The following is a 20,967-nucleotide window of genomic DNA, read 5'->3' as shown; positions in this document are numbered from 1 at the left end:
TTGATAAACTTCATGTGATTCTTGGTGTCTTCTGAGGCTGACATTCCACAAGTGTTGCTGGAGAAGCTTCTTCAGAATCAGAGTCATCATGTGATTCCTGGGCCATGATAGCCCCAGTCCATTGCTGTGAAGAATTCAAAAATGCCCACCTGATCATAGAAATTCTTTTTGTGCCCCCAAACATTATGTCTCTCATCCAACCCCTTAATGAGGGGATAGTAAAAGCTTTCAAGGCACACTACATGAGGGAGCTCTTTGGCAAGGCCTCTGAGGCTCTTGATGCCAGCAAGGAAACCACCATTATGGACCACTAAAATTCAGTTACTATATGCAATACTATTGATTATGTCGGCATAGCCTGAGACAGCATCAAGCAGGCCACTATCAATAACTGTTGGAAAAATGTTTGGCCGGACTGCATGAAAAATGTCAAAGACGTTTAATGTGTCACATAAAATATAAAGAATTAAGTTTGTCTTAAAAACTGAATGCGTATTGCATGTCAAATAAGTGGAGAAGGCTTTGATAACATGAAAGAAATTTTGGCAGAGAAGGCAGTTGAACCCACCAATGAAGACCTGGACAAGATGGCAAAACAAGTTATTGGTGTCAGTGATGATGAGGATGGCAATGAAAGTCATCCTAAGATTCTTTCTCACAGTGGCCAAAGTATCAGAATGAAATTCTGCCTTGGAAAAACATTTCAATGACATGAAGAATGTGACCCTAGGCTTGAACACAGCCCCTAATTTAAGCCCCTAACCTCCACGGCGTTTGCCTCTTATGCCAAGACACTTAAAGATTTAGGCAAAAAGCCAAGCATACATAATTTTTCAAGCCATTTTGGGATGGAAAAGCACCAATGCCATTTGCAAGAGCCAAACTCCTGAGGTAGAATTGACAGATATTCACATGCACCCTCACTGATATCTTCTTCTTCTGCAGAATAAGTTCCACCAACCTCTTCCTTGGTTTTCATGGGGCAAGGCAAGATTGAGAGGTTTAACTGTCCCATCACATATCCTGCAGCTTCATCAAAAGTTAGATTTTAGTTAATGTTTTTTTCTAAAACTTTAAATGCTTAATCTTTATTTTTTTCACTACTTCCTTTATTTGTAAGAAATATATACATTAAATAAGGTGTCTTTAAACAGAAACGCACATAAAACAAGAGTTTGTATTGAAGGGTTTATGAAAATGTGACCAGAGGGTTGCAGGAAAATAACCTTGTATTTCCCCTAGAAGGAATGCAGAAACTAATCTTGCTGGTTTCTTCTCACTGTATTAGCTTTTCAAGATCTTCCTGAATCCATAAGAATATAGCTGTATGGTACACAACTCAATCCTTTCTTCTAGCTTAATGTTAAGCCACTGATGTAGACTCATTGAGTACAATTGTTCAGTCAGTTCTTTAGCCATTTAATTTATCATAGTCCAGCCCACATTCTGTTATTTTCTCTTCTAGGATCACATGTTGAATGTTTTCTGAAGTCAGGATACACAATATCTACCATGTTCCTGTAGTTAATTAAATTGGTCAACCTATACCATGTTTTGGTATAATTTATTCTTGATGAACCCATGATAGCTCCTCCCAAGCAACACTGTCTTTTCTAAATAGTTCCAAATGGACTTCCTAATAATCTGCTCCAGAGGTTTGCTTGATAGCAAGCTCAAACTGACTTGTTGGTAATTACCTGGACTCTGTTTTTCCCTTCTCCAATCTTCTGTGCTGTACCCATCTTCCTCATTTTTTAAATACTACACAAAGGGGTCCTGAGATCATACCTACAAGCTCCTTCAATACTGTGGAGTCCTTGGGGTTCTCTGAGCTTGGTTTTTTTCTTGTAAACGTTTCATTACCTGGCTAGGTAACATCTTCAGTGCTGGCAGGATGGCAGGGCATGCCACAATATATAAACAGAGAGCACACCCCATTCCATCCTAGCACTGAAGATGTTACCTAGCCAGGTGTCGGGCCTAGCCCAAGGAACTCCAGGAGACCATGCAGAATCAATCCAGCAAGGTTTACTAGCTACAACCCCTTAACAAGAATTTTCCCAGAATGAAACCAGTTCCCACCGATGGAATTTCTTAGGGAGGTGCTAGTCTCCTCCGCTTATCTCTTCCTCGCTCCTCTGGAGATGAGACCACATTCTTTACTCCCCTCCCATCATTCCAGTCCATCACACCAGGTAGTGAAATGTTTGCAAGAAAACAATCTAGCTCAGAGAACCCCAAGGACTCCACAGTTCAACCCTGAGCTACACATATTCGCTTCTATTGGTCCTTCAATATTCTTGGATGTAATTTGTCTGGCAATATAGACTTAAACACAGTTACATAGCCAAGTACTACCTAATGCTCTCCTTATTAACCTTGGGTTGCTATTCCCTTCTTTTTTTCAATTGTTCTGCCTAGATCCATTTGAAGAAAGTTCCCCTTTGGCGAGAAAACCAAAGCAAAATAGGAGTTGAAGATCCCTGCCCTTTTCTCATCATCTGTTACTATACTACCATGTTTTCTTAGCAGTAGGCCCACACTTTCCTTTTAATTCCTTTTACTATTGACATAGCAAAAAATAATAATAAAAATAAAAACAGATTGTGGATAGAAATAAAGTGAAGGAACACTAAGATAAAAAAGGGAATTAGTGATTGCAGATAATACTGTAATATGAAAAATAACATTTAAAATCGTTTTAATGGGAACAGAAGAAGAAGGCTTTCAGTGCAAAGAATACATGACAAATAAACTCAGAATAGGAGACATGAAGAACACAATGATGATAGATGGATGGATGGATGGATGGATGGATGGATGGATGGATGGACGGATTGACAGACGTGTATGCATAATTACTACTATAATACATCCTAATTGTAAAGAAACATTATACCATACTGTAGCAACACGATTGAGACAAATATCTGAGATGAAACATTAGTATAAAATGTCATTGATGTTATCAAGTTAGAGAAAAGCAGGGATACAGAGCAGAGAAATCCTCCCTGATTTTTATTGGAAATAATTAATCCTGGTTTTTGTTAGAATCTCTTGATTTATTATGACAAATTTTATACTGGCAGTAGAATCCACATTTAAACATAAAGAAGGCAACATTTATAGGAAGAATCAGTAGCTAAAAGGTTGTCAGACTGCATATTTCAGCTTTTAATCTGCTACTACCTGGATATACGTTCTATAAGGGAAAAAAAAATGTTGAACTAGATTAGGAAGATCAATTTGTTTGTGATATTTAAGATGCAAGAACATTTGAAATATGTTATTCTAGCAGCAAAATGTTGACAGGCCAAAGCTGTATGAACTTAACTTTATCTTAAGCTATTGTAACGGAGGTCACAGTTGTGATAAAACAATGAAATTCACCTTGAATATGCATTACCACACTTTTTAGTGATCTGACATTTTAGCAACACAGTCTAAATGCTATCAGTAAGTATTAGTGGAAGTGTATCCTTGATCTGTGCTTATTTTAGTTCACAAGGGGTCCCATTTGTTTTTATTGAGGTTAATGGATCTGTGAATACAAATCCATTAACCTCAGAATTTTTAAATGTTAAATCAGTAGCTTTAAATAAACGTTAATGTGAAGCAGCAATTACTGATACTGCAATACCAACTAGAGGGCAAGATCTGGAGTATTGTCTACCAAGAATGTGGTAAATTAGAAGGGAAGGGAAATAAAGAAAATGTTAAGTGAACAGGCCTTAACTTTATTTAAGAAACATGCCTAATAGTCAGAATATTGAGATCAAGGCAGACAGAGGTTATCATTAAAGGGTCAAGGATTTGGTCTGGAGAGAACCAATTTCATGAACATCTTGTGAGAATGTAGAAACCTTCAGACTATGTGTTTCTGCAGATGTTTTTGATGAAATTCATAGCAAAAAAAAAAAGGCCATAATGCATATAAAAACATTTTTATTTTAAATAACCACAGCTGTATATGATTAGATTAATGAATAAATACTTTGAAAACCGAAAGTGACATGGATTGGAAATAATCTAGCCTATCAGTCCTAAACTATAATTATTCCTGTTGAAAGGCCCCAGGAGAAGTGAATGGACAACTTCACCCTGGGTGGTTTTATCTTTGAAAGCAATATTAATGAGACTTAATATATCCTTTTAGAGATATCTTCAGATATCTTTGATTTCTATTCCATTCTTATGGAAGGCAGCATTCTCAGTCATGGGCTGAATCCACAGTTGTGTTCAAAAATGATTTACAGGTAGTCCTCAATTTATGACCATTCATTTAATGACCATTTGAAGTTACTGAAAAAAGTAACTTACAACGGGTGCTTGCACTTACAGACATCACAGTGTTCCCACAATCATTTGATCAAAATTCAGGTGCTTGGCAACCAGCATGCATTTATGATGGTTGTAGCATCCCAGGGTCACATGATTGCCATTTGCAACCTTCCCAAGGGGCTTCCAACAAGCAAAGTCAATGGGGGAAGTCAGATTTGCTTAACAACCATGTGATTCGCTTAACGACTGTGGTGATTTGCTTAATGATTGCAGCAAAAAAGGTTGTAAAATTGGGTGTGACTCACTTAACGACCACATCACTTGGTGATGGAAGTTCTGGTCCCAATTGTGGTTGTAAGTCAAGGACTACCTGTATAATGTCCCATTACCAGTATAAGAATAGGACTTCAAATTGTTTCCAGACTATCATTAGTTGGAGTGGATCAGAAATATCTATTAAAACTGCACTAACATTTATTTGTTTGTTTGTTTGTTTATTACATGTCTATGCAGCTACAGTCAAAAAGACTCCTGGTAGCTTACTTAGAGAAAGTAATGTATAGTTTAAAACATCCACAGTTAAAAGGTAAAAAACAAAACATTACAACAAAAAAGAAAATCATACAAAAGAAAAAGGAAAACATAGATGGCAATATCAAATGAGGGGAAGGCTCTCTGAAAACATTTTGTCTTTGGTGATCTTCTGAAAGGCCAGCAAAGAGAGAGGTAGCCTGATCTCCCAAAGTAGGTGGTTCCACAATATCAGGAAAGCTACAGAAAAAGCGGTACCTCCTAGCATGAGCCCCTTAAACTTTCTGAAAGTTTGGATTTATAGCAATTTCTTTCTGATACATATATTTAGTTGGGGGGATATGGACTAGATCAGGTAGTTCTGTAGATAGCTAAGATATAAAGAGCTTTATGGGTCAAAATAAGCACTTTAAACTGAATCTGGAAACCAGCTGGCAACCATTGCAGAGTGCACAAAACTAGTGTAATCACCTTTAAAGCCCTGCATGGCACAGGACCAGGTTATTTTCATGATCACCTATCTCCAAAAGTTTCTGCCTGTTCCACAAGACCCAACAGGTGCTCCAGGTCTCCTCTATTAACAGTGCTATCTTGCAGGACCAAGGAAGCAAGCTTTCTCTTTTGTGAGGACTGCCCAGTGGATCCCTCTGAGATTTGGAGGGCTCTGGCCCTTTGACTTTCTGGAAGGCTATTAAAACCTAGCTTTTTCTCCCAGACATTAGAGCCAGGATGTTAGAGGAACCAATATACGTATATCTGTTTTCTGAATTTGTTGTATGGTGCCTCGGCTTTTCTTTGAATTGGATTATTTTAACTTTAGTTATAGGGTCTTCCTTCCTTCCTTCCTTCCTTCCTTCCTTCCTTCCTTCCTTCCTTCCTTCCTTCCTTCCTTCCTTCCTTCCTTCCTTCCTTCCTTCCTTCCTTCCTTCGTGTGTGAGAGACAGACAGAGACAGAGACAGAGACAGAGACAGAGACAGAGACAGAGACAGAGACAGAGACAGAGACAGAGACAGAGACAGAGACAGAGACAGAGACAGAGATTGGTTGTTAGCCATCGAGACAGGTGGATAAATAAATATGCAAGCAAGCAAGAAGCTGTCTCCCAACATCCAAAGCCTGAAAGTATACAGACTGCTGCATTTTGGACCAATTGCATTTTCCAAATTCTCTTTAAAGGAAGTCCTAAGTACAGTGCATTTCAGTAGTCTAACTGGGTGGTGATAAGGGCATGAGTTGCTGTAGCCAATTAATCCTGCCCCTGGAAGGCTGCAACTAGTGCACCAGCTGGGCTTAGGCCCTTGTGGACATGGCTTCCACTAGCTAATCTAGGAGGAGACATGAATTCAGAAGGACCCAGAAGTCATGAACCTGCTCCCTGATGGGTAATGCTTGCCTATGAGAACTCTGGTGGGGGACAGAGGACCTTGATGTATTAATAACTCCAATTTGTCAGGGTTCAACTTCGGTCTGTTCTCTCCCATCCAGACCTGAGAGCCTCCAAGCACTGGCACTGGGAAATGGTGTTGACAGCATCACTCCCACAGTCCAGGGTGATGGTATCATCAGCATACACTCATTTCTTTGCTCCAGACCCCTTCAGAACCATGAGTTTGGTTAATTCTGTTCTGTGACAGGAGCCAGTGAGGTTTTTCCAAGGGACAATCAGAACTTTGACATAATTATTTTCCCTAGGTGAGAATATTTGTTATTCCCTTCAGCATATTCTCTACTCCTTGTTGCATATATATCGCAGAATGTTAAGATTAATCACAGTATGGACCTGTAGCAGGTATTATCCATATTATATAAAATTTCCTAAGAAAGAACCACAAAATACAGATTCTAAGGTTAGAACTAAAGATATAGAATGATATCACCTAGTGGTTGAAATAACTGCTTTATTTGTTTGTTTGTTTGTTTGTTTATAGGTTTTTTGTAAACTTCCCAATCTATAGACTCTGAGAGGTATACAACAGAGTTTATTTATATTTTATTATATATATATATATATAAATATATATATTTATTAAGGATTTTAATTACAGTAGTAAAAACTAAAAGAAGAACTAAACAAAGAAATAGAAGGAAAGAATAAAAAGTGCAAGAAAAAGGAAAGAAAGAAGGAAAAGAAAGAATATAATAAAGAAAAAGAAAAGAAATATATAAAGAAGTGGCTTCCAACCTTCATTACAAGAAGTATAGACAAATTTAGTAACTCTTCACCCCCTATCAGGTTACAAACAGATATCTCTTCATCCCATATCCCATCCCTTATCTATAAGCAAATCCAAAAGACATCAACTTTATAATCCTAGGGTCAGCAAAAGTCCATAAATGGTTGCCAGAATTTTGCAAAAAAAAAAAAAAAAAGTCTTATTTTCATCTTGATCAAATAAACGAACTTTATATTACTTTCTTTTACTTCTAATGGTCTTAAACTTTAGTTCCTTCAAATATTGTCATAGGATTTGATGTCTCTTCAATTCTTCTTTATCCCATCATACAGACTTCTTTAAGGGTTTAACAAACCTCTTTTGTAAATCTAGTAATATTTTCTTAGTTATTCTCTTGGTTGTCATTTGTATTTCCCTTTTAATTTTTAAAGCTTCAACCAGTTTTTTTGTTATATCCAGTAAAGCATCCTTTTCCAAATCGTTCCCTTGGCCTGTCATTTATAGTTCCACTTTTGACACTTTCTCTGTCCTGTTAGGGGAAAAAAAAAAAAAAATTCTTCACATCTGTCATTCCCTCATTAACGTATTTTGGACATAGTCTATTCATAGAGTCAGACATCATTACAGACACAAATATATTGTAGCTACTAATTTCTGGCTCCATTCTTCAAAGATCTCCTTTAATATTTCCAATGTTATAATGTTTTGTGTCATTTTGTAAGTCCTGGTACTAACCGACACCAAAAGCAGGCTTCTATTTTTTTTTCCTTTTACTATCATCTTTAGTCCTGTCTAGTGTCCAGTTTCTAAAATCATAATGTAACTTATCTTTATTATGACTTACAGTAGCCAAAGTAGCCAAAATATATTTAGTTCCCATGAGGAGCTATTTATTTTTTATAGGTCACTCCAAAATCTTATGGTAAAAGTCAATATTCCAAATTTACCTGGATCCTTAATCCATTTCTAACTTTCTTAGATCAAAATCTTTTTTTAGCTTTTTACTGTTTATTTCAAGTTCTTTAAGTTCTTAAGCTTATAATTAATTAATTTTTCTTTTATTCAGAGTTGAAGATAAAACTTACCCAATGACTTTTCAAACTTGTCATTCTAAAGGTCTCTAAAAGGTTTAAAATGGTTAATAGGCAATTTTATGAAAGCAATTAGAAAGTGAAGCTTGCAAACTTAGTGTCCTTTGCAAGGCTCCACCATGATTGTGAGCAAGATAGCTAATCCCTTCATTTTCTGGTGCTCAGACCTGCAGAAGACCACTGGCATGCAGTCTCCTCATGAGGAGTAGCCATCCAGAGCACATGTGGGTGATCTCCTGTCCTATCCTTCTCTGGAGAGGTTCTTTCTTTAAAAAATAATTTTATTGAAGACTATAATTGCAATAGTAGAGACTAATGCAAGCTAAAAGAAAGAAAGAAGAGTAAAAACAATAAAAATGCAAAGGAAAAGAATGTATAGAAAAGAAAGAAGAAAAAAGAAAAGAAAAATAAGAATATAGTAAAGAAAAAGAAAATAAATATATAAATGACTTCCAACCTTCATCACAAGTATAAACAATTTTAGTAACTTTTCACCTCAGCTTAATTTACAACTAATGATCTCTTCATCCCATGTCCCCTCTCATCTATAAGCAAATCCATAAAGCATCATCATTTCAGTCCTGGTATCAGCAAAAGTCTATTTTGGGTTGCCAAAAATAACAATATATCTATTTTAACCTTGATGAAATAAACCAACTTTATATTCCTTCCCTTCACTTCTAACAATCTTAATCTTTAGTCCATTCAAGTAATGTCATAGAACTTGATTTCTTTTCACTTCCTTTTATTCCTTCCCACAAGATTCATCCAAGCTTTAACAAACTTCTTTTGTCACTCTAATATAAAAGAATTATCCAAGTCATTCTCTTGGTTTATTATTTGTAATCCCCTTTTGATTTTTAAAGCATCAACTTTTTTTTTTGTATGTCCAGTGAAACATCTTCCATGTCATTCTTGTAGCCTGTCATTGGTAGATCCACTTTCAGTGTCAATTCTGTCTCTGTTATGTCAGATAAAACTTGTTCTGCCATTTCTTCCAAAACATCTTTTGGGCAAAGTCTATCCATAGAAGGAAGCATCACTATTGACATTGTTGATATTAACTTCTGATTCCATTTTTCAAAAGTGTCCTTCAATATTTCCAATGATGTAATATTTTGCATCATTCTATAGCTGTTAATCAGGTTTATGTATTCTTCTCCTTTAATTAAAATCTTTAGTTCCCTCTTGTGTCCAAGTTTTAAAATTGTTTATCTCTTTAATGTCTTAGAAAAAATTCAAAACAAGTTGACTTTCCCAAGGGAAGGATTCTTTATAATTATTTTCAAAATTGTATTTCAAATTTATCTGGACTCTTAATCTGTTTATAACTTTCTAAAATCAAAGTCTCAATTAGCTTTTTGCTGTTTATTTTAATTTTTAAAGTTCTTAAGCTTATAGTTAAATTTTTCCTTCATTAAGGATTGGAGGCAGACTCACCTGTTGTTTTCAGATTTGTCAGTCCAAAGTTTTCTAATAGCTGAAAAGTAGTTAATAAGCTATTTCCAAATGTGATTACAAAAGGACGTATGTAAACTTAGTGTCCTTTTAAAGGTGCTCTGTGGTTTGAGCAAGATGGCTATTCCCTCATCTCCCGGTACTCAAAGCCCACTGGAGACCACTGTCTTGTAGTCTCCTCATGTGAAGCAACTGTCTGGAGCAATATCCCACTGTATCTTCATCCAGAGATGTTCTAAGAACCTGTCTACTCACCAGCTCTTCATTCTTCGCCATGGTCGTCAGTTCTGCTTTTCATGGAGCCATCTTCAATCTGCCATTTCATCCTCTGGAAGTCCCTTATCCAGAGACATTCTGAAGGACCAGTCTACTCACCAGTTCTTCAGTCTTTGTTGTGGTCACAGATATCTTCAGTTTGCCATGTGTCCTCCAGAAGTCCACAATAGAGTTTAATGTTATCTTAGGCCTCAAATGTATATTAGGAAGTTGAAAATCTGCCTAAGAATGAGTTGAAGATCAGAGGATGCTTTGAGAGACTATCCTTGTACAAAATGCAACGAAGAGTTATTACAATCCACCTTCTTAATACATGCAGTTAGTTTAGTTGATAAATCAAATGAAATTAATCAGATCCCAATGCCATATGCCGAATCTGTCACTTAAAGAGCAGTGCATCAGAAATCCAACAGCATTTTAATGATCATGACATGTCAGCCAGAGCTGAAGTTCACATTAGTAGGTTCCCTTCAGCATACCAGGCCTCATAAATGGGAGAGAGGGAAGTATTTTACTAGGGCTCCAAATCTGTCCAAATGGAGCAGTTTTAAAATGCTTGACTAGATTATAAAGAGCATGTATGACACCAAGCAAGCATACTTTAGATCTTTTTCCAGTCCTTTCTGTCAAAGGAACACCCTTATAACCTTCTAATACATGCTAATTGCTGATTCTCATTTATTGCAAGTAAATTCAGGCAAAGCAATATGTAATTGCCATCTTCCTGGTTGAGATTAATGGTCAGAGTAATTTGGCTCTGATACCAGACAATATTTTGAACAATACAGGCAACAGACCAATATAATATGATTCTTGTTCTGTTTTCAAGACTTCATTTTTAATAGTGCAAATTTAGGGCAACTTGAATATAAATATTCCACCCAATGCACCTAAGCTCATGAGATATTAATATATGTATCTTCTATCAGTATGTTGTGCATGCACCATAATTTCCAGTGTTTTGTGGCTGGTTGGGGAAGAAAAACAATTTACCAGACAAGTGCACATGCTTTCTTAACATTTCAGCATTTAAAATACCTCATGTACCAAAATGAGCAGTATTTCTGTGCATTGTAGAATGTAATTTCACAGCAGCCATTAAGCTTTGGCCTGGGACCAGAAATAGGAATAAAAATAGATTCTTAACAAGACATTTGTCACTGCATCAAGGCACAGCATTCACGTTCTTTCCTAAGTCATATGTGAATTTATCATTGGATTAAATTGAGGTGGGATTTCCTATACAGATGAAGTACTAGGTGGCTAGTCCTAACCTACAGGAAAATGAGAAGTGTAGAGCGGGGCAGGAGGGGGGGGGGAGTTGCTGCTACAAAGTAAAACAAAAACAAAAACTAAAGACTCCATTGAGTCAAGTTTCCTAGTGGCTACATGGATAAATGCATGCCACTTGGTGGGGAGAAGGGCAACTATAAAGATGAGCTTTGTCATTACTTTCTTCCAGAATTGCTTTTTTTTCTCTCTCTCTTTCTCTCTCTCTCTCTTTTTAAACTTGCTTGTCTAGCTACAGCCCTGGGATTTTCAGACACTCATCCAAGGATAGCTGGGTACTGCCAATTGCTTACCCATAGAAGTAGGATCAAATAAATAGAGCACCATTACACAGATGGTAGGAGAATGTTTTTTCAACATATAAAATAATAGATGTGAATTAGAACTTATTTTAACATTCTAATATTATTACTACTATTGCTAGTTTTACTTTTATCCTCTTTGTTAAATAAGTTAGAACAGCAGTTCTAAAATAAAATGCAAACCACCACCACCACTACCCCAAGAAAAACCTACCCCAAAGCAAACAACACCTCTGTAATTGACCAAACTGATGTACCTCCAAAGCCAAAGTCCATGCTGGAATTCAGAAAGTCCTACCTTGGATAACCATTAGCCATGTATTTCTATTATCAGAAGCACAAAGAAGGATCCCTCCAAGGATCTCAAAATATACACACATGTGCATATATAGATAATTCTAGACATGCAGGATTATGGTAGAGGTATAATATCTAAGGCTCTAGAGACCTCCAAAAGTTTATATAAAATTGAAATGTTTAATGTGATTGTGACAACCTCCATTGTTTCATGGCTTTTTGGTGGCTGTTCATGTATCCAAGCAACAACCCAAATAAAAGCTTTGTGCTTGTCTTGCTAATGAGGAGAAGCTGGGCATACATCATCATTTAGTTTCTTATGGGAAGAGTTTCCATAGAAGGGAGAGGGAGGGACTCCAAATGCTAGGTTTGCATTAGAGGTAGAGTGCTATGAATCATATAAGAATCTCTTATATATATACAAGGCAAAAAAGAAAAGAAACAGAGAAACTCTGGGAAGGAGAACTGGGAGAATGGAGGTAATAGCTAGTGTCAAAGTTTATTTTAGACCATTCTGGCTCATGGAGATTTATAGAATTAATAAAAGAATCTGTGGGCTGGCAAATCTGAGTTGGATTGGACAGTGTTTACATTGGTGAAGGCTTTTTAGTTGGAGAGTTGCCTGAAGCCCATGAAGCAGAGGAAGGAAGTCTGGGAACATAGATGTAGATAAGGAAGAGGAAGAGGAAGAGGAAGAGGAAGAGGAAGAGGAAGAGGAAGAGGAAGAGGAAGAGGAAACATTATGGGACCTGTCTACCCAGCAGACATGATGGAAGGTCAAATGTTTTATCAGTCACAGAAAAAACTATCTGCCAACCTGATTCATAAAGGAAAAATTGCCACAAGTGGTCTATAAGCCCTTCCTTAACACTAAATCAGGAAGTAGGGTAGAAATAGAGCAGTGCAGATATATATTAAGCCTACGTTATAAAGTACATACATATCCAGGGAGAAAGCATTTAAGTAGAGAGAAAAATGATAGTTACTCTGCAGCTTGGAATCTCAAATAGCTGCTCTTATCTCAAAATGGGTAACAGGAGGAAGGAATAATGGAATTCTGTTTTCTCATTGTAAATTATGTTTGCAAAACTTGGCTGCAAAATCAAAACTAAATGCTGTTTCTTTAATACAAGTGAAAAAAATCTAAAATGTCACTTTACACTGAGTTTCTGTGAGAACCCATAGAAAGCCCCAGTCACAGAAACATAAGAGGAAATGATAAAATACATAACTGGAATGTGTTCATATTAAGTAGTTATTTTTAAGTACATCTAAATATAAATATTTAAATTTTTCTTTGATCAAAAAAAGCCATAAATCCATTCCCTGGATTAGGGAATATACTGCCCTGCAATCATTTCCTAGCCTTGCAAGAACTGGCCATGCTCTAATGTTCCATTTTACCTGCTGCTTCAGTTTCTTGAGCCATAATTTTCTATAAATGATTTACAGATTTACTGTACCTATATTTGTAGCTTTGTTCATTTTTCTGTTATTTTCCCCTCCCCTGCAGGTAAAGCATGCACATTCTGTCCATTAAATCATTAAATTTAACATTTCAGTTCCTTGAAAAAATCCTTAGCTAAGAAATCCACACAGAAGAAAATGCACCAAATTGTTGCATTTAGTTCCAGAGAAAGGCAGATCATTTTTCGGTGCATGGACTGATCCAGAAGATTCACAGCCGAATGAGTACTGCAACTTCAGTACTCTATCTCATCAGCTCCAATAAAGGGGACTTCAATGAATGAAAAAATGGGGAGGAAGATTAAGATCTGTTAGTAAACCAGCTTTATGTGTATGATGCCACTGGTCAGGCCCCTTTCAAGAATGAATGCAAAGAAAACCAATATATATATAATATGTTCACATTTTTGAGAACAGTAGATGGACTCAGAAAACAAAGCAGAAAGCAGAACCAGAAGGTAACCTGCAGGTAACATCAGAAGCTCGAATTGACTTTGTTACTCAAGCGAGCTGTTTAGAAATCCTCCTAATATTTCTTTACGATAGAAGTAAGGAACTAAGTCCACCAAGAAGTAGCTGTGATATGGGCCACCATATAGAGCAGTAGTCAGCATTTCCTGACCACATCAAGATCCCTTTACACTAATTCTAAATGTACACTTAATAGAGTTTGAGCAGCAAGTCTGAGCCTTCATAGCCCTGAAACGTTCATTAAACATTTTGGGGACATATGCGAGTTTGACCTTCACATATCACACAATTACAACATCATCCAATGTAATTTGTATTATCTCCAAACAATTTTTTGAAGGTATACAGGAAGGTAGTTTTGCCACGCCCATACAAATAACACAATCTGATTTTTCTTTATACTTAATCATGTGAATGCACACGTGTTCACATCACACTTTATTTTTGGATAAAGCGTTTTGACAGATAATCTGAAAATACTTCAAGCAATGAATAATGTCCACCTGTTCATTTTTGCTAAAGAGAACTTTTGGCTAGTCTATTATATTTATTATTTAGGATAAGAATTTCAGGAACAAATGATCTGAGAGATTTCACTGATTTTATAAATAGCACAATTTCAACTAGAGAGATTATAGTCTCCTTGCATATCAGATATCTGTACATGACTATTTCCCCCAAGAAGTTCAAAGAGTAGTAAACTTTACTCACACTGGTTAAACAAACAAACAAACAAATGGTCCTACACTTGTTCTTCTCTCCCAAGACAGAAATAGACTTAATATTTTATTTTTAGGGAATCTTTTCTGGATAAATAAAAGGGACAAATAAGTCCATTTTAATTTTTTATGCATGAAATTTGAAATAAATAAAAGTAGAAAATAAACAACAACAACAACAAACTATAAGTCCAGATATAAGACATTTCTCCATGACAATTTCAATTTCCATCAATAAATTAAAAATAATTTCAGGCATAACATTCATTGATCTACACAGATATCCATATGCTTGCATAACAGATAAGACATGCTGGATGGATTCCAGAAATAGAAATATACTTTTTAATTTATATTATGGCACTCAATATATTAACTATAGTATATCTTGGTCAATAAAGACCAGGACAATCAACAAAGAGGTCCAGAATACTTTAATCAAGAATGATAATTACCATATATCAAGAATTACAGGATATTGGCTTTGGGGGTTGGGGGTTGTACTGTCCAAAGATAGAAATCTATGGCTTGATAGTGGTCCTGGATTCATGGCTCCAGTTGCCTATGCTCAACTATGGCTGATGCATCATCTGTGGCCCCTTTTAGACTATCATGCTCTAGCCACAGTAACTACCACCCTTATTATGAAGGATTACTGCAACATACTTTATTTGGCATTTCCCTGGAATACTACTGCGATTGGAGCAGAATGTAACCACCCACATGCTGGCAGATCAGAGCTGCTTCAGCAGAATAACTCCAATACTTCAGATGCAATACTGACTCCCACTAGGTACAGTTCGGGGTGTTGGTATTAACTTATAAAGTTAGGTATTTGTGGGATCATCTCTTCTAAATAGATTCCATGTGACCTTCCCCCCCCCCCCCGGTACTTTACTATTCTATTTATATTCCTATTCCTATTCAATTAAATTAGCATTACCCCAAGCTGATGCCAGACTGAATACTATGGGTCTCCTAAATCCAGGAGGTGATGGGAGTGAGGACAAGATGTAGAGCTTCTCAGCTGATGTCCTAGCCTTCTGGAATAAGTCTCCCAACCTAGCCCCTAAGATATGAATGGTTCCCAAACTTTTACTCTTTAGGAAAAATGTTAAGACTTGGCTTTTCCAGGAGGTTTCTGGATGAAAATCTATGGTGAACCAGATATCCCTGAAGGAGCAGGGAAAGCCTTGTGGCAGAGATTGGCAGCCATACAATGAATTCTGGCCAGTGCAGTCTTTCTGAATAAAGGAGAGATTGTGAGATTGCCCACTTGCACTTCAGACAGCTGCTCCTCATGTGGAGACTGCAGGAACTGAGGTTTTTGTGCTCAACTCATGAGTTGAGTGGCTGGGAGTCGACAAATTTCAATCAATTTCATAGCCATGATGCAGCCTATATGAACACAAGGTTCACAAAAGCCTTTCTTAAATATTTTTGGATGTAATCAATTTACAGCTAAAGAGAGATTTTCTGAGTGGCAGGATAAAAAAATTCCACTTGGTGATTCAACATTCTTTCTGGAAGAAGAAGAAGAAGAAGAAGAAGAAGAAGAAGAAGAAGAAGAAGAAGAAGAAGAAGAAGAAGAAGAAGAAGAAGAAGAAGAAGAAGAAGAAGAGGAGGAGGAGGAGGAGGAGGAGGAGGAGGAGGAGGAGGAGGAGGAGGAGGAGGAGGAGGAGGAGGAGGAGGAGGAGGAGGGGGAGGGGGAGGGGGAGGAGGAGGGCAAGGAGGGGGAGGAGGGCGAGGAGGGCGAGGAGAGTTTCAAAGGTTTTAAAACTTTTGGCAAAAAGCTTAAGAAGGATTGGATCTAAGAAAGTTTAAAACAGATAAAAATATTACTTTTGGGTGAAAGTGGTTTTGAACAAATTGCTGGTTCTTTATTACTGATAGTCTATCCTAAAAGACTGAAGTTATCTACCACTTCAATATCTTCTTTGTCAGTTCTATGGCTGGTTGCTGAACTGCTGACATTTGTTTAGCCTTCTTTCTTTATTTAATTGTAGTAACAGTTTTTTACTGTGCTTCTTGACTTTTATTACTAGAGTTTTCAGATCCTTTGCATTTTTCACTGTCAGGGTAGTGTCATAAGCATAGCACAGATTATTAATGTTTCTTCCTTCTGTTCTAAAACCACGCTTATCTTTTCCAATCCAGCTTTCCTTGATATATATTCAGCATATACATGCAATAAATAAGGGAAGAGTACTAGACTTGTCTCATTTGTTTGCTAACATGGAACCAGTTTGTTTCATCATGTTTCATCTGGACTGTGGCTTCCTAACCTCTGTATAGATTTTGTTATAGTCCCATTTTTCTAAGCACATTCCACAGCTTGATATGATCAATAACATCAAAAGCCTTTCTATAATCATCAAAGCACATGCTGGCCTCTTTTTTGGAACTCTTTGACTTTCTCAATTATCCAGTATGCATCAGCAGTAATGTCTTGTATTCCTCAGCCTTTTCTAAACATGAACATCTGATGTTTTCCTTTCCATGTACAGCTGTATTCCTTGTTGGATAATCCATAGCATCATATTGCTAGGATAAGAACTTAAGGATATTGCACACTAGTTTAGTTCTGTTAGGTCTCCTTTCTTTGGTATCTTTGGTATCAGTGTCCTCTAATCTGGCCACTATGTCATTCTTGAGATTTGCTGAGATAGTTTGGTTATAAATCCTTGGTTAGAACACCGAGATACTGACTTAATAATCAGAAACATCTACCAACTATGGAATAGCAGAGGGAATGTTGGCAATACAATGAAACAGACGAAAGAAGTGCAGAAATTGAATAAACTACTAAGAAGCACTCCTACAGAAATCAAAATATGTTTTAACTTCTGCAAAAGTTTTTTTAAAAAATTTATCTGAACCAGATTGGCTCAAAATAATGACACTGTAAAAGCTCTAATTTATCTGACCTGTGTGTGTGTGTGTGTGTGTGGGTGTGGGTGTGCATGCTAATATTACCCAATAATATAACCTTTGTATTGACTGCCTAGTCTGACAATGAGCATTAGCAAATGACTCTCTTCATCTTCTCAATTATACTGATCAAATATAGTAATCAAGCTCACATACTTACAACTTAGAGTTACCAATTGCCCCTCCTCTACCCAGGCTTTATGCAACATTCCATATTACAAAGGAAATTGTCATTGGAATTAATTTAAATTAGAATCAGGGACAAGGGGAAAAAAAGGCAATACAGTTTACAAAGAAAGTTTCTATATTCTATTGGCTCTTAACTGACCACATTATTTTGAGTGTATTACAGAATCATATTCAATATAGTTCATTTTGTTTATGCCATTTATCCACACTACTGTTGTCTTCATTTCACATATTTATAATTTCTCCTAGTAATAATAAAACATAAAGTCAGAAAGCTAAGGCATTTAATCCTTTTAAAACCTCATTAAATCTATGCTGTATCCAAAGGTAGGCATTACCTTGCTATTATCTCCCTTGTCAGCAGATTTTCATAAAGTAATTAGTTCCTTGACTATGTGCAGGGGTCTGACAAACTCTTCTTTTGAGCTCTTCTCATACACTAATCAACACTGGCTCCAATCCCATATACCACTGGGTCACATTGAGGCCAATGAGTAGTATAGTCTATGTTTAAGCATATTTATTTGGAAGGAAGTTCCTTTCATTTCAGTGGGACTTAATTCATAGCTAATATACCTTGTACTTAAATAAAGATGTCCAAGGAATGGTGGGGCGATAGAGCATTTTATGGAAAATTCTGTTTGTTTGTTTTTTAAATAACAATTCTAGTAGAAGTAAGATACACAATCTTCATGGGATCCAAAAAGTCCTTTTTTTTTTTTTTAATGCTCCACAAAGCCCCTTCTGATCACCACTACAGGAAATCACTGACAAATATACAAAAACATAGCAACTGTCTTGGAAAGCATGGGCAACCACAGAATGGAAACAAGGGACAAAACTCATTTTGCAATGTCATATCTATCCTTTTTGTAACTGTGTTGCAACATCATAAATACATAAGAGACAGAAAATATGCTATGATGTTAAAATGCACATTTTGGCATCATTATGGCTAGCTACAGATGATTCTGGCAGAGGATAGTTGCTCAGTCTTGTTTGACTCTTAAAGGACTGACTCTGTTGGGGTGAGCAATTAATGCTGACTACCAGGGAGGAATTAAAGTGATTTTATACAATCTATCAAAACATCTTTTATGCTGTCAAGCAGGTGATAAGATTACTCAGGTGATTTGGGAAAAGACTGAGAAACCTGCTGTGATTAGCTGTCACCTTCCTGAGCAGCCCATTGAAATGCTCAAGGGACCTGGATCTACTGGGACAACCTGTTTAGGTGCTATACCCAGAAAAACCAATGTAGAAAGTGTCAGATTCAGCTGGTGCGGCACGGCTAGTTTTTGCCCAGCTGTGCTGAGTCAGTTCTACCGCCTGCCCACAAGCCAGGGAAAAAGATGAAGTGAAAGCCGTGCCTGATTAATGAGCCACCTGAGACCGCTTAACAAAAAACCGCAGAAGCGGATATTTTGTATCGACGCTGATTATCTGCGAGCGCCAAGACAAAGGGCTGAGCAGCGGCTCGCGGAAAAGCGATCAGCGCGTGATTGGAAAACCCCGGCTTTGTGTGCAAGTGAAAGAACCAAGAGGAACCACAACTACGCCAGCGGGGCAGAGCAATCAAGGGACAAAAAGAACTGAACTGGATCTGCCATTTCGGTGGAAGGGGGGATTACACCAAGAGATTTGTAACATAGCAACGGGGCAAAGCGTGGGAAGGGGAGAACTATAAATTGTATCACAAGATGTGCCAAGCCAGTCCTGGCTTTGTTTGTAATTAAGTTACGCTCGAGTAAACTTCTTTGTTGAACACACGTGTCACGAGAGTTTCTCTGGACGAACGGGGTAAACCTTACAGAAAGAAGATGTTGGCTAATAGACTATGGAAAACCTACCTGCATTCTTGATGTTCCTCTTTCTTTGATGCAAAGTCAGAAATAAATTCTCCTTTTGATAGATGTGGTAAACCCCATCTTTCTCCATGCAATCCTATTTAACTCAAGCATCCCACAGTTAAGAAAATAATATGATTTCATTACAATGCATTACACAATAACTTAAAAATTGTTCCTTGTGGATCCTGGCAAAGGTTGAGGACCAGTAGACAAAATAGAGAAAGACTATGTGTGGGGTTGAAAGTAACATTAAGCCAACAAGGGATGAATGTGAGACAGGAACTGGGAAATGTGCAAACCTCTGTATGGAAACAATGTTTTAATATTTGTAATTGACTAAATCCACATTACTCTAGAAAGGCAAAATATTTGCTGATTTACTACTTTCCTAAAAGCAGTTGCTCTGACAAAAATGAATACAGTGTATTTAATTCTAATTCTGTGGCCACTACATTTGAAATAACGAAATAGGTTTGGAAATGTTCCTTTTCTATGCAGGGCTATAAACCCTTTGTTCAAAGGAAGCCAATTAAAATGTTGGCTTTGTCCTTGGAGGTTAATGCACACTTGGCTGCTAAGGAAATAGCCTATTTTCTTAGTGAAATAATGAGTGGGCAGGAGACAAAGGATTAATGAATTATCCTAATCTCTGTTTATTTACAAATCTACCATTCCAGAAGATGGTTTTAAACAGCAATTGAATTTAACAGCAGTGAAATTTGGGCATCCACAAAGTTATTATCCATCAGGTACCCTACCTTTCCCCCCTTCATAAGTCCATCACTTTGCTTCAATTTTGCTCTCCTGGGTTCAAATCAGTGTTCCAAAATGTTATTTGGGGTTCCCCCCCCCCCCGTTTCTTTCTATGGACCAAACATAACCAAGCCTGTAAAACTTCCTTGCATTGTCAAAATGTCCAAAATTGCTATTATGACATCAAGGTTCCTAAGCAACAATACCACCTGACAACTGGCAAGCTGAAGAAAGTCAAGTTTGAAAAGAAACAGCTGTGAAATTGTCTTATAAAAATAAAGTGAAAGTTGAAAGTACTTGAAGGATATCAGAGAAATATTCAACTGGACCATCAAGTGGATTGAATAGAAAAGAATGGTCATAATATACCAGCAGAGTATCCTTCATTATGAAAATGTGCAAAGAGGGCTTGTGTAATGCAAACAATGCTGTGGGTTTTTTTGTAATCATAGATGCATTTTACTTCCCAAAGTGTATCTTGGTGAAAGCCAGGCCACCTATTATCAGGGATAGCAAGAGGATTTTATTCCCATATTGTCTCCAGTTTAAAGCTTTATTTCCTATGGACGACTGTCTATTCATTTTCATACAGAGTAAACGGATCATTTACTTCGAATGGCAGTAGGGATGGCCAGATCAATTAAATCCAGTCTATGACATTTTAGTTTGTATTCCAACGTAAGTTTGTTTTATTCAATATTCACATAAACCAGCACATTAAAATTAACATGTATCTGTATATAACTAATATTATGTCAAACATTTCAAGACACAAATTGTTGAAAGGATAATTATATGCCAGTTTGCTTAGATATGTAAAGCCAAGAAATTCCCAACAATCCCTGATGATATAGATTACCATCAAATGAGGATACCTGAAGAATTT

The sequence above is a fragment of the Python bivittatus genome, unplaced genomic scaffold (genome assembly GCF_059951505.1).
Source record: "Python bivittatus isolate LINGU-HERP-01145 unplaced genomic scaffold, Pbiv_v1 ctg000080_np1212, whole genome shotgun sequence".
Taxonomy (NCBI): Eukaryota; Metazoa; Chordata; class Lepidosauria; order Squamata; family Pythonidae; genus Python; species Python bivittatus.
This window is presented reverse-complemented; position numbering follows the sequence as displayed.